Source organism: Oncorhynchus nerka, linkage group LG21 (genome assembly GCF_034236695.1).
Source record: "Oncorhynchus nerka isolate Pitt River linkage group LG21, Oner_Uvic_2.0, whole genome shotgun sequence".
In the NCBI taxonomy this organism is placed as follows: Eukaryota; Metazoa; Chordata; class Actinopteri; order Salmoniformes; family Salmonidae; genus Oncorhynchus; species Oncorhynchus nerka.
Genome location: NC_088416.1, coordinates 5,737,427 through 5,749,503, shown reverse-complemented (window position 1 = coordinate 5,749,503; position 12,077 = coordinate 5,737,427). Strand labels below are relative to the sequence as shown.

General features: G+C 46.0%; 1 long non-coding RNA gene and 1 pseudogene across 1 annotated transcript; both read left to right on the top strand.

Annotated features, from left to right (window-relative positions):
- Nucleotides 1-6,090: 6,090 nt before the first annotated feature.
- LOC135563670 (uncharacterized) lies at nt 6,091-6,719 on the top strand. Its single transcript, XR_010460427.1, has 2 exons — nt 6,091-6,500; nt 6,671-6,719. It is a non-coding gene; the product is annotated as an uncharacterized LOC135563670 (long non-coding RNA).
- A 494-nt stretch (nt 6,720-7,213) lies between these two features.
- On the top strand, nt 7,214-10,023 carry LOC115104404 (melanin-concentrating hormone receptor 1-like; annotated as a pseudogene).
- The last annotated feature ends 2,054 nt before the right edge of the window (nt 10,024-12,077 follow it).

The window sequence follows — 12,077 nt, the reverse complement described above, 5'->3', positions numbered from 1 at the left end:
TATAGGCTAGGCCTACTATATTTATTTCTGAACTTTCCTAATATTAATCACAGCACTTATCTTTACAACAGGAGTATAGCCGACCTGGCTGGCATGAATATGAACCACAGGAAAAGCGTCCTCCATTCACTATTTAAGTGCATAGAGGGGATGCCGCTGGGAAATATGAGGCATTACCAAGTGCTTGTCAAATTGTGAATGAGAGACTGATGAAGTGTGAACAGCCTGCGCAAAAAATAAAGCAGAGCTCATGCCTTTCAAGCGACTTTTTTCAAATCATCAAATCATTAGTCGCATCATGCAGCCTTACAATGTATAAAAAATCTAAACATATAGCCCAACGTTTGTAGAACAACTAAAGTTACAACAATAACTCTAAATTAAGCATATAGGAGGACCTATTTCTTTGTTAAGCGCTCAGCACAGAATAGCCGCATGTGCGCACTCCCTCAAATAGTTCGGAGAAAATATCCTTTCTATTTTATTCAGCTTTGTTCAATTGTATTCTTAATATTATAAAATAATATAAAATAATGCCACGGAATTCTAAGCAAATCTTGTCTGCTAAATGTACTAGTGTAGCCCACAGCCATTTGGCATAGACAGATCAGGACCGAACATAAGGACAACTATTGTGTTCTTCTGAAATAGACTACATTTTCTTCATATCATATTTCTTTAGACCTGTCTAAAATAAGTCATGGATTTATTGTGAAGCTTTAGGCTGTATTACAAGGATTTCTTAGACTTTTTAAAATGTAGATGTTCCAAAGCCTGGAGATGTTAAATGTCTTTGTTAGTCAATTACCGTGACATCAACAGTTATTTGCTTAACAATCACCGGCTGACGAAAATGTTGTGACCGCCACAGCTCTAGGTGTGAATACACTGTGTAACTGACAGTTAGACTTACAGGTTATGTCGTTGTCTTTTGTTTGAATTGTTTACGTGTCCGCTGTGCGGGGGAAATGATAATACAAGTGGAACTACGTAGCTAATACTGTTGTAACGGGGATCCTTATTGTAGCAACACACTTTTGGAGGGAAGGCAATCCTGCGCTGCGTTAGCTAAGTTTTCATGTCATCGGGTGTAGTTCATAAAGGTTGAAGAGTGTATGTTAGGATGAAGTGAGAACTCAATGCTCTTCACGAGCAAGAGAGAAAGAAGAATCTCATCCCGCTGTAAAACGTATACAAGATTCCCAAATCCTGGTAGACCCTGTCTTCTGCCAGATAAGAGCTTTGCACCTACCTGCAAACTAAGAAGAAAATCTCCACATAAGGAAGAATCGTGAGGCAACATAAGGTCAAGACTAACAGGAAAGTCAGACACGCAAGTACAAGTCAAGGTGTTTGAAGATGGTCCTAGCCTTGTGAACAGCTAATAAGAGACTTTAAGATTACAAGTCGTAAGGACTGGAGATAGTTGTGTATTTCAAGACGCTGGTATTATGCATTTGCTCTTTCTATCTTAATGTATCGTTTGTATGTGTGTTACTGGAAAAATGTTCTTTGATACTTACTAAAAAAAAATATATATATAGATAGTTGCAAAACATTAAGGGTCAGTGTACACCTATTAATTATATTTCACCTGTACGTTAATAGTGTAATTGTTTGGTAAGGTGTTTGTTCAAGCCTTTGTTACAAGCATTATACATGTTTATGTATAGGTTTAAATTACAGTGAATTAGAGTATAAATTACCTACTCACTTATCCAAACCTTAGCTAGAATTGATTTGACTTGATTTAGAATGTCAGAAAGAGGTAGTTTCACTAAAGGTGATAGAGATGGGGTGGGTCAAGTTGAGCAGCTGCAGCAACACCTCGCAAACTTCAAGCCTTCATCAGAACAAACAGAACAGCAGGAAGAGGCCCAGACTGGTGTGGAGTCACTTCGGCCAGTGAATGATGATACAGAGGCTGCTAATGAGATAGCAGGTTAACTGAAAAGGGCAGAGAACTGCGCGACGAAAGGTGGAGACAGCTCGAACATCGTTTCAGGGTCAGCTATGAGAAGTGGAAGGCTCTGGTAAAGGAAGCAAAACTGTCACTGACAGCCTGTTGCTCTGAAGATCTACTAGAAGACCTCTTAAACAAGATTAGCCATACCTCTACAGAGCTAAACCTTGTCTATGTAAATTTGCGTCAAATCGACATTCCCGACAACGATATACGACGCAGAGTTGATACTTGTGAAGCAGTTACAATGTCTATTATCAAGACTGTAAGGTGTCATTTAAAAGGCAGGGAAGAAGGTCAAAGTAACCAGATAGAGTTGCACTGGAAGGACAGCAATTCCTTGTGCATGTCCGAACTCTCACATAAGTCAAGTCTCAACTATCAGCCCTCAAGTGCTTCCTCCCAGTCTCAAAGCAACTCAAACGTCAACTCCAGACGCTCAAGCGTGTCATCTGTCAAGAGACAAGAGGCTGCGGCAGAAGTTGCTGCTAACCAAGCAGCTTTAGAAGTAATGGTTAAGCAAGAACGCCAACTAGAAGAGCTTCAGAGACTCGAAGATGAAGATAAGAAGAGGACAGCGGAGCAAGAAGCTGAGGCTGTGAAACGCAGCTTAGAAGAAGCTAGGCTGCGAGTCAAGTTAGAGGTAGAAAATGCTGCCAGACGAAGGATGCTAGAAGACAAGCGTAGAGAGTTAGAGCGCCTAGAAGTGCTCAAGAAACTAAATGCTGCCAAGGTGCGAATGCAAGTGTATGAGCAAGATGAAAACTCAGAGGACGAGAAGAGAGAACTACTCTCTAACTGCAAATCTGTGAAAGAAGTCATGCACAGAAGTGGCTCATTTCACAGTCTCTCACCACAACATGTTGTGACAAGCACACAGCAAGAAGATGGCACCAAGACCATGTTCAGGTTACTAGCGGAAGCAATCAGTGAAAGCCGCCTCCCCATACCAGAACCAGTAACATTCAATGGAGAGCCTCTCTCGTACACTGACTGGAAGGTCTCTTTTCAGACTCTGATAGACAGGAAGAACATACCAACAACTGAGAAGATATATTACTTAAGAAAATATGTCGGTGGGCCTGCCAAGAAAGCCATTGAAAGTTACTTTATGTTAGGAACAGAATCAACCTACCATGCTGCTTGGACCATTCTTGAAGAAAGGTACGGAAACAAGTTCTTCATCGCCAAGTCTTTTAGAGATAAGCTCAATGCATGGCCTACGATAGGATCCAAGGACAGTCTTGAACTTAGAGACCTTGTAGACTTTCTTCGCAGCTGTGAAGCTGCTATGTCTCAGAATAAGGGCATGGAGGTGCTTAATGACTGTAATGAAAACCAAAAGATCCTCGCTAAACTTCCAGATTGGCTAACTTCAAGATGGAATAGAAAGGTCACAGACATCTTAGAAGAAACAGAGATCTTTCCTAGCTTCAGTCAGTTTGTGAAGTTTCTCACGAGAGAAGCCAAGATTGCTTGCAATCCTGTAACATCCCTTCATGCTTTGAAACCAAGTGAAGATGGGAAACTTAAGACGCCAAGGATTCAAAACCCCGGAGCAAGGGTATTAGCAACTAACGCTGATGAGAAAGATACTGTTACTAGTTGTGTCTTCTGTGAGAAGTCAGGTCACAGTCTCCACAAATGCTGGAAGTTCATGGATAAGCCCACCGCAGAGCGACAGAAGTTTGTTCAAGAGAATAAATTGTGCTTTGGCTGTTTAAGGCCTGGGCATCGATCGAAAGATTGTGATAACAGGAACACCTGCGACACGTGTCAGAGGAGGCATCCATCCTGCCTGCACGAAGATCGTACTAAAGAAAGGTTAAGGGATAGGAAGACAGAGCCCCCACGAGATAAGGGGACAAGAGCGTCAAGTGAGGCCATATCTAACAGAGTCGTAAGGGACATTAAGAACACTCACACCTCCACAATCATTCCAGTATGGGTGTCAACCACAAGTGAGCCAGATCGTGAAGTTCTTGTGTATGCACTTCTTGACACCCAGAGCGACACCACCTTTATCCTTGAAGAGACAACAAAGGCTCTCAATACAAGGAAGGAGCCAGTCCAACTGAAACTCTCTACAATGGCTTCAAGGAATACCATTGTGCCTTGCCAGAAGCTGTCTGGTTTGCAGGTTAGAGGGCTTTACTTGGAGAAGAAAATCCCTCTGCCAACGACCTACTCGAGAGAGTTTATTCCTGCAAACAGAGATCATATTCCTACTCCAGAGACTGCAAGAGCATGGTCTCATCTTGAACACATTGCAGAGGAGATTGCTCCTCAACAGAGATGTGATGTCGGTCTCTTAATTGGCTACAACTGCTCCCAGGCTCTCCTTCCAAGAGAAATTGTGTCTGGTAAGGGAAATCAGCCTTTTGCTCAGAGAACAGATCTTGGCTGGAGCATAGTCGGCTATGGAAATCCATGTATCGACTATGGCGACCCTATTGGAGTGAGTCATCGGGTTATCGTTAGACAGGTGATGCCAAGCCTTCAATCTTCTTCCAACCTCACAAATCAAGTACACTATGTTTGTAGAACACGTGTAAGAGAGGTAATCACAACACTGGACATTATCAAGACACTTGAATCTGACTTCAACGAGAGAGCTGCAGAAGAGGACCTCATATCTCAAGAGGATATCCGGTTCCTGAAGAAAATGAAAGAGGGCATCAGACGTAAGGACAATGGACATTATGAGATGCCGCTGTCGTTTAAGGAAGAAAGACCCAATCTGCCGAACAATAAAACATGTGCAGTTCACCGACTCAAGTGCCTGGAAAGGAGGCTAAGGAGAGACAAGCAGTACTACAAGGACTACACAGCATTCATGGAAGAGACTATAGCTTGTGGAGATGCTGAGAAGGTCTCTAAAGAGGGAATTAACAAGCATCCAGCATGGTACATCCCGCACCATGGGGTTTATCACCCACAAAAGCCTGGGAAGATACGAGTCGTCTTTGACTGCTCAGCTAAGTTTCGAGAGACGTCCTTGAATGATCATCTCCTTACCGGTCCAGAGTTGACAAACACATTGCTGGGCGTCCTTTGTCGTTTTCATAAGGGTCCAGTTGCAATCATGTGTGACGTAGAGCGCATGTTCCACCAGTTTCATGTGAAAGCAGAAGATCAAGATTATCTACGGTTCCTTTGGTGGGAGAACGGAGATCTAGAGTCTCAACCCTCAGTGTATCGTATGAAGGTCCACTTGTTCGGCGCAGCTTCATCTCCTGGTTGCGCCAACTATGGTCTCAAACATCTTGCTGCCGAAGGACGAGGAAGCTTCAGCGAGAAGTCTATCCAGTTCATAGAAAGGAACTTTTATGTTGATGATGGGTTGACGAGCGTATCATCTGAAGCTGAAGCGGCCCAGCTGGTGAAAGAAGCAAGAGAGCTTTGCAGCATCGGCAAACTTCGGTTGCACAAGTTTATCTCTAACAGCAATGAAGTTATAGCCACAATTCCCAAAAAAGAATGTGCCGAGGGTGCCAAAGACCTGGATATGGCTCTGGGTGAACCACACATGGAGAGAGCGCTTGGTGTACTGTGGTGTGTCGCATCAGACGAGTTCCAGTTTAGAGTAGTTGTCAAAGAACGCCCACTCACAAGAAGAGGAGTGTTGTCTACAGTAGCCTCTGTATATGATCTGCTTGGGTTTGTGGCACCCTTTGTCCTGGCAGGGAAGCAGATCTTGCAGCGGATGTGTCGTGACAAAATCGACTGGGATGACCCCCTTCCAGATGACCTACGTTCCCAGTGGGAATTCTGGCTCCAAGGTCTACAAAACTTGTCTGAAGTAAGGATCCAACGAGGCTACTGGCCATCAAGTTTCAAGGAGGTGCAGAGTTATGAGCTCCATCACTTCTCCGACGCTAGTACCTCATGTTATGGAGAGTGCTCATACCTCAGAACAATCAACAATGACAGAAATGGAACAAAGACAGAAGAAACGCAAGGATTAATAACATTGTCATCTTGCAAGATGATACTGCACCACGCAACCAGTGGAAATTGGCAAAGGTTACAGAAGTGTACCCGGGACAGGATGGCCGGGTGAGAAGATTCAAGTTACTGATCAGCGACTCAACCCTAGATGAGAGAGGTAAACACATCACCAAACCCACCTATCTGGAGAGGCCCATCCATAAGACAGTCACCCTCCTGGAAGCCGATCAAGAAACCTGCAGACCCCTTTCACAGAAATCACCGGTGATTGGTGGGAGTGTAACTGACAGTTAGACTTACAGGTTATGTCGTTGTCTTTTGTTTGAATTGTTTACGTGTCCGCTGTGCGGGGGAAATGATAATACAAGTGGAACTACGTAGCTAATACTGTTGTAACGGGGATCCTTATTGTAGCAACACACTTTTGGAGGGAAGGCAATCCTGCGCTGCGTTAGCTAAGTTTTCATGTCATCGGGTGTAGTTCATAAAGGTTGAAGAGTGTATGTTAGGATGAAGTGTGAATTCATGCCAGGAATAATAAGTGTGAAGTTTGATTTCCTCCCTTCTGTAATAAGCAGCCAATGAGGTATTTTTTCCTTTATTCATGTGTTTATTCTGAACCCATTATAACGCCGGTTAAACTGTTATGTATGTAAGCACTTCAGAGTTATACCAAGCTAATAAGTCACTCGTAAGATAAGGTTGTAAGAGTGTGCTTAACTGTATTTTTCATTTACTTTATAGTTCTCACGGAAGGTGATAATTCTGACTAAAACTACAGAATAAAGCCGCCAGTTAAAATCAAGGAACGGTTGTGCTCGTGGTTACTGAAGGGAGCTACACACTGTATAAAGCTAGGTCTCATGAAAGATGGGAACAACACATTGCATGTTGCGTTTATATTTTTTGTTTATTATAGTATAATCTAATCTGTTCAAAACAGTGGCAGGAGATGCAGCAGTGGTCATTCAATTTTTACATGGAAACCTGAAATTGGTGTATTTATGCATTTGTTCAAATGCACAGATCGCTTTATACACTACATGGCCAAAAGTATGTTGACACCACTACAAATGAGTGGATTTGTCTATTTCAGCCACACCTGTTGCTGACAGGTGTATAAAATCGACCACACAGCCATGCAATCTCCAAAGACAAACATTGGCAGTAGAATGGCCTTTATTGAAGAGCTCAATGACTTTCAACGTGGCACTGTCATAGAATGCCACCTTTCTGCCCTGCTAGAGCTGCTCAACTGTAAGTGCTGTTATTGTGAAATGGAAATGTCTAGGAGCAACAATGGCCCAGCCGCAAAGTGGTAGGCCACACAAGCTCACAGAACAGGACCGCTGAGTACTGAAGCTCGTAGCGCATAAAAATCGTCTGTCCTCGGTTGCAACACTCACTACCGAGTTCCAAACTGCCTTTGGAAGCAACGTCAGCTCCATGGCCGAGGAGCCGCACACAAGCCTAATATCATCATGCACAATGCCAAGCGTCAGAACCAAGTTCTATTTTAGCGCCTAGCACAGATGCTTATTGACGGGTGCGAGCAGTGTGGGTGCAATGATTTAATAACATGTATGTGTGCATTTATTTTGCAACTCTCAAGCACGCGAGGCGAACGGTGTGGTCAGCATGTAAGAGTGTACCACCTGGGTCGCGGCAGCCAGGCTATGTAAATTGATGCTTGACAGTTCTGGTTTATGGATATATGACACATCATACCGGTATTTTAATAACATTCTCCTCTGCTGCTCTTGTGTAGGTGTAGGTGGGAGTCATGATGCCTACTACAACAACGTCATCTTGCCCACCATATTCGGCATCATCTGTTTCCTGGGCATTATGAGTAACTGCATGGTAATCTACACCATCCTGAAGAAGACCAAGTGCTGCGCCAAGCAGACCGTCCCCGACATCTTCATCTTCAATCTGTCCATCGTCGACCTCCTCTTCCTCGTCGGTATGCCCTTCCTCATCCACCAGTTGATGTGCAATGGCTCGTGGTGCTTCGGCGCCACTATGTGCACAGTCATCACCGCCCTGGACCCCAACAGTCAGATCGTGAGCACCTACATCCTCACGGTACCTGGCCACGGTCCACCCCATCTGCTTCAACTACGTTCGGACGTCGTGCGTGGCAACCGCGGTTATCGTTCCAGTATGGACGCTGTCGTTGCTGACCATCATCCCGGTGTGGATGTACGCGGGCCTCATGCCTCTGCCTGGCGACCTGGTGGGCTGTGCCCTGCTACTTCCCGATCCGTCTACCAACATCTACTGGTTCACTCTCTACCAGTTTGTCTTGGCTTTCGCTCTGCCGCTTCTCATCATCTGCATGGTCTTTTTCAAGATCCTCAAGCACATGGCCACCAGCGTGGCTCCCTTGCCCCCAGCGTGGCCCCCTTGACCCCCAGCGTGGCCCCCTTGCCCCCCAGGAGACTGAGGGTGCGCACCAAGAAAGTAACCCGTATGGCGGTGGCCCTTACTACATCCTCCAGCTGGTTCATGTTGGAGTCCAGAACTCCAGCCCAGCCTTCTCCTATGCCTACAACATAGCCATTAGCATGGGCTACGATAACAGCCGCATCAACCCGTTCCTCTACATTGTGTTGAATGAGACCTTCAAGATGCAGCTCATCCTGGCCATGCAGCCGGTCCACAGTACGTTCCAGGTCAACCCCACCAGCACCACGGAGAGTAGTGTTAGTCTGAGATTGACCACTGACAGACCCCAGCAGGATCAGAGCTCCAGGGAGCTGCTGCCTGCCAATATGGCCGACCACTGAGGGCTGTTGCATGACCATTTTTGTTTTGTTGAACCTTTATTGAACAAGACCTCTTTACCGAGGGAGACCTGGTGTGGCCAGTGGAAGAAGGTATGAGATCAGTGTACAAGAACGGTGCATGAGGACAATCTATGGATCAATGTATAGGAAGAACTGTGTATTTCATTACTGAATTTGAACAGTGTACAGGCAGGAACAGTGTATTGAATCAATGTATGGACCCCTGTACAGGATAGGGTTGCAAACATCTAGTAACTTTCCCCAAATCCCCTGGTTTTCCAGAAAATCCGGTTGAAAGATTCCCTGAATCAGGAAGTAATAAGTAAGAAATCCAAAATTCTCCAACCAGGATTTCTATAAAACCTTGGACTTTTGGGAAAGTTGCCAGATTTCTGCATCCCTAGTTTTTGCAACCCTAGTACAGTCTGTGACATTGTGTTGGATCCCTGTATGGGATCAATGATGTATGTCTACAGTTAATGAATCGATCAGAATAGAAGAGTACAATATGTGTGGCATCAGTGTGTAGGATCAGGCTGAGCCTGAGAGGAGATGTTTAACATAGTCAGGATGAGATTATTGAGTACCGGCCAACACATGGTACTCAGTACAGTAAACATAGGTACTGAAACATAAGGATATATATTTTTAAATGATTTGCTAATGATATTCAGTGGATAATGTAAAAGTGTGAGAGTCAAGAGGGTTCATAGCTCAATGTACAGATCAATGAATAAATACATACACAGACATAAATTACCAGCATGATTATGACTAGTTTTATATTGTGTCAGGCATTGTATTCCAATTCTTCAGGGAAGGCAAGTTTTAGCACAATCCCTTACTGTAGTTTTGGTTTGTCAATCTAACTAATGTGTGTTAAATTTCATTTCAATGTACAATGTTCACATACCACTTATATTGTACAGTATGTTCAATACCTAGTACCTATACTGCAATTGCATCATAAATGCATGTTTCACCTTCACTTAATGTTGCGTGTTACTTTTTATCATACTGTACATTTGTACATTGTCTAAGAAGTCATCATGTATGACCAATCATGTATGACCAATTGGATGTGTTGTAAATATATGTCACGACTTCTGCTGAAGTCGATGCCTCTCCTTGTTCAGGCGGTGCTCGACGTCACCAGTCTTCTAGCCATCATTGATCCATTTTTAATTTTCCATTGGTTTTGTCTTGTCTTCCTACACACCTGGTTTCAACCCCATTCATTACATGTTGTGTATTTAACCCTCTGTTTCCCCTCATGTCCTTGTCAGAGATTGTTTATTTTTGTATGATTGTGTATTATGTATTGGTTTTGGAGTTTTGTTAAAAGCTATTAAACTACTTCATTTATACCAAGTTCGATTCTCCTGCCCCTGACTTCCCTGCCACCTACACACACGACATTACAGAATCTCTGACCATAATATGGAGTCAGCAGGAGAAGGTACCCCGGCCATGGAGGTGGAGGAGCGCGTCCAGGAGCATGCGGAAATGCTTTACCATCTGGGCGCTGCCATGGATCTCGTTGTCCAGACAATGGACAGCTGGGAGAGACAGGGAGTTCTTCCAGCGCCTCCACCAGCACAACCGGAGTCTATCCTGAGCGACCCTTTCCCGCCTGAACCCAGTGGGATCCGTCTCTTCATGCCACAGTGGTACAATGGGAGTGCTGCCAACTGCCAGGGTTTCCTTCTCCAACTAAACCTCTATTTGGCCACGGTCCACCCAGCTCCATTGGACCATGAGAAGGTGTCCACCCTCGTCTCGTGCCTCACCGGGAAAGCCCTGGAGTGGGCCAACGCCGTGTGGAGAGGGGGAGATGCGGCGGTGGACCATTTTGAGGAGTTCACCCGCCGTTTCCGGGCAGTCTTCAATCACCCACCCGAGGGCAGAGTGGCGGGTGAGCGCCTCTACCATCTACCAGGAGACGAGGAGCGCCCAGGAGTTTGTCCTGGAGTTTAGGGCCCAGGGCCCTGCCGTCGCGGGATGGAACAACAGGGCCCTGATCGACCATTACCGCTGCAGTCTGCGCGAGGACGTCCATCAGGAGCTGGCCTGCAGAGACACCACCCTCACTTTCTACCAGCTGGTGGACCTGTCCATCCGCCTGGACAACCTGCTGGCTACTCGCGGACGTCCAGATCGGGGTCTGGTGGTTCCATCCTCCCGCACCCCATCTCCGATACCCATGGAGCTAGGAGGGGCGGTGCGCAGGGAGACCGGAGGGGGTTCCAGATCGTGCACCATCTGTGGCGGCAGAGATCACACTGCCGGTCGGTGCCGGGTTGGTTCCTCTGGGAATCGGTCAGCAGGCAGGGAGCTCTGGCGTCACCCCAGGTGAGCCGGCACCATTCTCACCCGGAGCCCTCTGTTGCACATATGTTTGTGTCTGTCACTTTTCCTGAATTTTCCCTGCATTCCCAGCATAAGGCGCTCGTTGATTCAGGCGCAGCTGGGAATTTCATTGATAGAGCGTTAGCTCATAGTTTAGGGAGCCCCATTGTTCCCATGGATGTGCCCTTCCCCATTCACGCCTTAGATAGTCGACCATTAGGGTCAGGGTTAACCAGGGAGGACACCACTCCTTTGGGCATGGTGACGCAGCGGGGTCACGTGGAAAAAAATAGTATTATCCTTATTGACTCTCCTGCGTTTCCCGTGGTGCTGGTTAGCTTGTCATAACCCCACTGTTTCTTGGCCACAGAGGGCTCTCACGGGCTGGCCGCGAGAGTGCTCAGGAGGGTGTTTAGGGGTTTCCGTTGGTGCTACTACGGTGGAGAGTCCAGACCAGATCTCCACGTGCTCATTCCCCCAGAATATGCCGATTTGGCTCTCACCTTCTGTAAAAAGAAGGCGACTCAATTACCACCCCATCGACGGGGGGATTGTGAAATAGATCTCCTGGTAGACGCTGCACTTCCCAGGAGTCACGTGTAGCCCCTGTCGCAGGCGGAGACGGTGGCTATGAAGACAAATGTCTCCGAATCCCTGCTTCAGGGGTACATTCAGCCCTCCATTTCACCCATCTCCTCGAGTTTCTTTTTTGTGAAGAAGAAGGATGGAGGTCTGCGCCTGTGCATTGATTATCGAGGTCTCAATCAAATCACGGTGAGGTACAGTTACCCGCTACCTCTTATCGCCACGGCGATTGAGTTAATGCACGGGGTGCGCTTCTTCACTAAACTGGATCTCAGGTCTGCGTACAACTTGGTGCGTATCCGGGAGGGAGACGATTGGAAGACGGCATTTAGTACCACCTCAGGGCATTATGAGTACCTCGTCATGTCGTACGGGTTGATGAATGCTCCATCAGTCTTCCAATCCTTTGTAGACAATATTTTCAGGGACCTGCACGG